Below are 6,849 nucleotides of genomic sequence, written 5' to 3' on the forward strand. Positions count from 1 at the left end.
TCTATCCTATCCTGTCCTCTATCCTATCCAATCCTCTATCCTATCCTGTATCCTATCCTATCCTCTATCCTATAATATCCTCTATCCAATCCTATCCTCTATCCTATTCTATCCTCTATCGTATCCTATCCTCTATCGTATCCTACCATCTATCCTATCCTATCCTCTATCCCATCGTGTCCTCTATCCCATCCTATCCTCTATCCTATCCCATCCTCTATCGTATCCTATCCTCTATCCTATCCTGTTCCTCTATCCTATGCTATCCTCTATCCTATCATATCCACTATCCTATCCTATCCTATATCCTATCCTATCTTCTATCTTATCATATCCTCTGTCCCATCCTATCCTCCATCCTATCCTATCCTCTTTCCTATACTATCCTCCATACTATCCTATCCTCTACCGTATCCTACCATCTGTAATATCCTATCCTCTATCCAATCCTATCCTCTATCGTATCCTATCCCCTATCCTGTCGTATCCTCTATCGTATCCCATCCTCTATCGTATCCTATCCTCTATCCTATCCTATCCCCTATCCTATCGTATCCTCTATCGTATCCCATCCTCTATCGTATCCTATCCTGTATCCAATCCTATCCTCTATCATATCATATCCTCAATCCTGTCCTATCCTCTATCTTATCGTATCCTCTATCCCATCCTATCCTGCATCCTATCCTATCCTCCATCCTATCCTATCCACTATCCTATCCTATCCACTATCCTATCCTATCCTCTATCCCATCCTATCCTCCATCCTATCCTATCATCTATCGTATCCTACCATCTATCCTATCCTATCCTCTATCATATCGTATCCTTTATCCTATCCTATCCTCTATCTTATCGTATCCTCTATCCCATCCTGTCCTCCAACCCATCTTATCCTCCATCCTATACTATCCTCTATCCTATCCTATCCTCTATCCTATACAATCCTCTATCCTATCCTCTCCTCTACCGTATCCTACTACCTATCCTATCCTATCCTCTATAATATCCTATCCTCTGTCCTATCCTATCCTCTATCTTATCCTATCCTCTATCCCATCCTATCCTCCATCCTATCCTATCATCTATCGTATCCTACCATCTATCCTATCCTATCCTCTATCATATCGTATCCTTTATCCTATCCTATCCTCTATCTTATCGTATCCTCTATCACATCCTGTCCTCCAACCCATCTTATCCTCCATCCTATACTATCCTCTATCCTATCCTATCCTCTATCCTATCCTATCCTCTATCTTATCCTATCCTCTATCCCATCCTATCCTCCATGTTATCCTATCCTCTATCCCATCCTATTCTCCATCCAATCCTATCCTCTATCGTATGCTATCCTTTATCTTATCCTATCCTCTATCCTATTCTATCCTCCATCCTATACTATCCTCTATCCTATCCTATCCTCTATCCTATCCAATCCTCTATCCTATCCTCTATACTATACTATCCTCAATCCTATCCTATTCCCTATCCTATCCTGTCTTCTATCCTGTCCTATACTCTACCTTATACTATCCTCTATCCCATCCTATCATCTATTATATAATATCCTCTATCCAATGCAATCCCCTATCCTATCCTCCATCCTATCCTATCCTCTATCCTATACTATCCTCTATCGTATCCTACCATCTATCGTATCCTATCCTCTATCCCATCTTATCCTCTATCCTATCCTATCCTCTATCCTATCCCATCCTCTATCGTATTCTATACTCTATCATATCCTATCCTCTATGCTATCCTATCCTCTATCTTATCGTATCCTCTATCCCATCCTATCCTCCATCCAATCCTATCCTATCCTCTATGCAATCCTATCCTCTATCCTTTCCTATCCTCTATCCTATCCTATCCTGTATCCTGTCCTATCCTCTATCCTATTCTATCCTCTATCATATCCTATCCTCTATCCCATTGTATCCTCCATCCTATCCTATCCTCTATCCAATCCTATCCTCTTTCGTATCCTATCCTTTATCCTATCCTATTCCTCTATCCTATGCTATCCTCTATCCTATTCTATCCTCTATCCTATCCCATCCTCTATCCTATCCTATCGTCTATCCTATAATATCCTCTATCCTATCCTACCCTCTGTTCTATCCTATCCTCTATCCTATCCTATCCTCTATCCTATCCTGTCTTCTATCCTGTCCTATACTCTACCCTATACTATCCTCTATCCCATCCTATCATCTATTATATAATATCCTCTATCCAATGCAATCCCCTACCCTATCCTCCATCGTATCCTATCCTCTATCCTATACTATCCTCTATCGTATCCTACCATCTATCGTATCCTATCCTCTATCCCATCTTATCCTCTATCCTATCCTATCCTCTATCCTATCCCATCCTCTATCGTATCCTATACTCTATCATATCCTATCCTCTATCCTATCCTATCCTCTACCTTATCGTATCCTCTATCCCATTATATCCTCCATCCAATCCTATCCTATCCTCTATCCAATCCTATCCTCTATCCTTTCCTATCCTCTATCCTATCCTATCCTCTATCCTGTCCTATACTCTATCTTATCCTATCCTCTAACCCATCCTATCCTCCATCCTATCCTATCCTCTATCCTATACAATCCTCTATCCTATCCGCTCCTCCACCGTATCCTACTATCTATCCTATCCTATCCTCTATAATATCCTATCCTCTGTCCTATCCTATCCTCTATCTTATCCTATCCTCTATCCCATCCTATCCTCTATCGTATCCTACCATCTATCGTATCCAATCCTCTATCATATCGTATCCTCTATCCCATCCTATCCTCTTTCTTATCATATCCTCTATCCGATCCTATCCTCCATCCTATACTATCCTCTATCCTATCCTATACTATCCTCTATCCTATCATATCCTATCCTCTGTCCTATCCCATCCTCTATCGTAACCTATCCTCTATCCTATCCTATTCCTCTATCCTATGCTATCCTCTATCCTTTCCAATCCTCTGTCTCATGCTATCCTCTATGCAATCCTATCCTGTATCCTATACTACCCTCTATCCAATCCTATCCCCTATCCTTTCCTATCCTCTATCATATCCTATCCTCTATCCAAACCTATCCTCTATCCTGTCCTATCGTCCATCCTATCCTATCCTCTATCCTATCCTATCCTCTGTCGTCTCCTATCCTTTATCGTATCCTATCCTCTATCCTATTCTATCCTTTATCCTATCCTATCCTCTATCCTATTCTATCCTCTATCATATCCTATCCTCTATCCCATTGTATCCTCCATCCTATCCTATCCTCTATCCAATCCTATCCTCTTTCGTATCCTATCCTTTATCCTATCCTATTCCTCTATAATATGCTATCCTCTATCCTATCCTATCCTCTATCCTATCCTATCCTCTATCCTATCCTATCCTCTATCCTATCCTATCCTCTATCCTATCCTATCCTCTATTCTACCCTATCCTCTATCCTATCCTATCCTCTATCCTATCCTATCCTCTATCCTATCCTATCCTCTATCCTATCCTATCCTCTATCCTATCCTATCCTCTATCCTATCCTATCCTCTATCCTATATTATCCTCTATCCTATCCCATCCTCTATCCTGTCCTATCCTCTATCCTATCCTATCCTCTATCCTATCCTATCCTCTATCCCATCCTATTCTCTATCCTATCCTATCCTCTATCCTATCCTATCCTCTATCATATCCTATCCTCTATCCTATCCTATCCTGTATCCTATCCTATCCTCTATCCTATCCTATCCTCTATCCTATCCTATCCTGTATCATATCCTATCCTCTATCCTATCCTATCCTCTATCCTATTCTATCCTCTATCCTATCCAATCCTATATCCTATTCTCTATCCTATCCTATCCTCTATCATATCCTATCCTCTATCCCATTGTATCCTCCATCCTATCCTATCCTCTATCCAATCCTATCCTCTTTCGTATCCTATCCTTTATCCTATCCTATTCCTCTATAATATGCTATCCTCTATCCTATCCTATCCTCTATCCTATCCTATCCTCTATCCTATCCTATCCTCTATCCTATCCTATCCTCTATCCTATCCTATCCTCTATCCTACCCTATCCTCTATCCTATCCTATCCTCTATCCTATCCTATCCTATCCTCTATAATATGCTATCCTCTATCCTATCCTATCCTCTATCCTATCCTATCCTCTATCCTATCCTATCCTCTATCCTATCCTATCCTCTATCCTATCCTATCCTCTATCCTATCCTATCCTCTATCCTATCCTATCCTCTATCCTATCCTATCCTCTATCCTATCCTATCCTCTATCCTATCCTATCCTCTATCCTATCCTATCCTCTATCCTATCCTATCCTCTATCCTATCCTATCCTCTATCCTATCCTATCCTCTATCCTATCCTATCCTCTATCCTATCCTATCCTCTATCCTATCCTATCCTCTATCCTATCCTATCCTCTATCCTATCCTATCATCTATCCTATCCTATCCTCTATCCTATCCTATCCTCTATCCTATCCTATCCTCTATCCTATCCTATCCTCTATCCTATCCTATCCTCTATCGTATCCTATCCTCTATCCTATTAAATCCTATATCGTATCCTCTATCCTATCCTATCCTCTATCGTATCCTATCGTCTATCATATCCTATCCTCTATCCAATCCTATCCTCTATCCTATCCTTATCCTCTATCGTATCCTATCCTCTATCCTATCCTATCCTCTATCCTATCCTATCCTCAATCCTATCCTATCCTCTATCCTATCCTATCCTCTATCATATCCTATCCTCTATCGTATCCTATACTCTATCCTATTAAATCCTATATCGTATCCTCTATCCTATCCTATCCTCTATCGTATCATATCCTCTATCCTATCCTATCCTCTATCGTATCCTATCCTCCATCCTATCCTATCCTCTATCCTATATTATCCTCTATCCTATCCCATCCTCTATCCTATCCTATCCTCTATCCTATCCTATCCTCTATCCTATCCTATCCTCTATCCTATCCTATCCTCTATCCTATCCTATCCTCTATCCTATCCTATCCTCTATCCTATCCTATCCTCTATCCTATCCTGTCCTCTATCCTATCCAATCCTCTATCCTATCCTGTATCCTATCCTATCCTCTATCCTATAATATCCTCTATCCAATCCTATCCTCTATCCTATTCTATCCTCTATCGTATCCTATCCTCTATCGTATCCTACCATCTATCCTATCCTATCCTCTATCCCATCGTGTCCTCTATCCCATCCTATCCTCTATCCTATCCCATCCTCTATCGTATCCTATCCTCTATCCTATCCTGTTCCTCTATCCTATGCTATCCTCTATCCTATCATATCCACTATCCTATCCTATCTTCTATCTTATCATATCCTCTGTCCCATCCTATCCTCCATCCTATCCTATCCTCTTTCCTATACTATCCTCCATCCTATCCTATCCTCTACCGTATCCTACCATCTGTAATATCCTATCCTCTATCCAATCCTATCCTCTATCGTATCCTATCCCCTATCCTGTCGTATCCTCTATCGTATCCCATCCTCTATCGTATCCTATCCTCTATCCTATCCTATCCCCTATCCTATCGTATCCTCTATCGTATCCCATCCTCTATCGTATCCTATCCTGTATCCAATCCTATCCTCTATCATATCATATCCTCAATCCTGTCCTATCCTCTATCTTATCGTATCCTCTATCCCATCCTATCCTGCATCCTATCCTATCCTCCATCCTATCCTATCCACTATCCTATCCTATCCACTATCCTATCCTATCCTCTATCCCATCCTATCCTCCATCCTATCCTATCATCTATCGTATCCTACCATCTATCCTATCCTATCCTCTATCATATCGTATCCTTTATCCTATCCTATCCTCTATCTTATCGTATCCTCTATCCCATCCTGTCCTCCAACCCATCTTATCCTCCATCCTATACTATCCTCTATCCTATCCTATCCTCTATCCTATACAATCCTCTATCCTATCCTCTCCTCTACCGTATCCTACTACCTATCCTATCCTATCCCCTATAATATCCTATCCTCTGTCCTATCCTATCCTCTATCTTATCCTATCCTCTATCCCATCCTATCCTCCATCCTATCCTATCATCTATCGTATCCTACCATCTATCCTATCCTATCCTCTATCATATCGTATCCTTTATCCTATCCTATCCTCTATCTTATCGTATCCTCTATCACATCCTGTCCTCCAACCCATCTTATCCTCCATCCTATACTATCCTCTATCCTATCCTATCCTCTATCCTATCCTATCCTCTATCTTATCCTATCCCCTATCCCATCCTATCCTCCATCTTATCCTATCCTCTATCCCATCCTATTCTCCATCCAATCCTATCCTCTATCGTATGCTATCCTTTATCTTATCCTATCCTCTATCCTATTCTATCCTCCATCCTATACTATCCTCTATCCTATCCTATCCTCTATCCTATCCAATCCTCTATCCTATCCTCTATACTATACTATCCTCAATCCTATCCTATTCCCTATCCTATCCTGTCTTCTATCCTGTCCTATACTCTACCTTATACTATCCTCTATCCCATCCTATCATCTATTATATAATATCCTCTATCCAATGCAATCCCCTATCCTATCCTCCATCCTATCCTATCCTCTATCCTATACTATCCTCTATCGTATCCTACCATCTATCGTATCCTATCCTCTATCCCATCTTATCCTCTATCCTATCCTATCCTCTATCCTATCCCATCCTCTATCGTATTCTATACTCTATCATATCCTATCCTCTATGCTATCCTATC

Source organism: Halictus rubicundus, unplaced genomic scaffold (assembly GCF_050948215.1).
Source record: "Halictus rubicundus isolate RS-2024b unplaced genomic scaffold, iyHalRubi1_principal scaffold0167, whole genome shotgun sequence".
Taxonomy (NCBI): domain Eukaryota; kingdom Metazoa; phylum Arthropoda; class Insecta; order Hymenoptera; family Halictidae; genus Halictus; species Halictus rubicundus.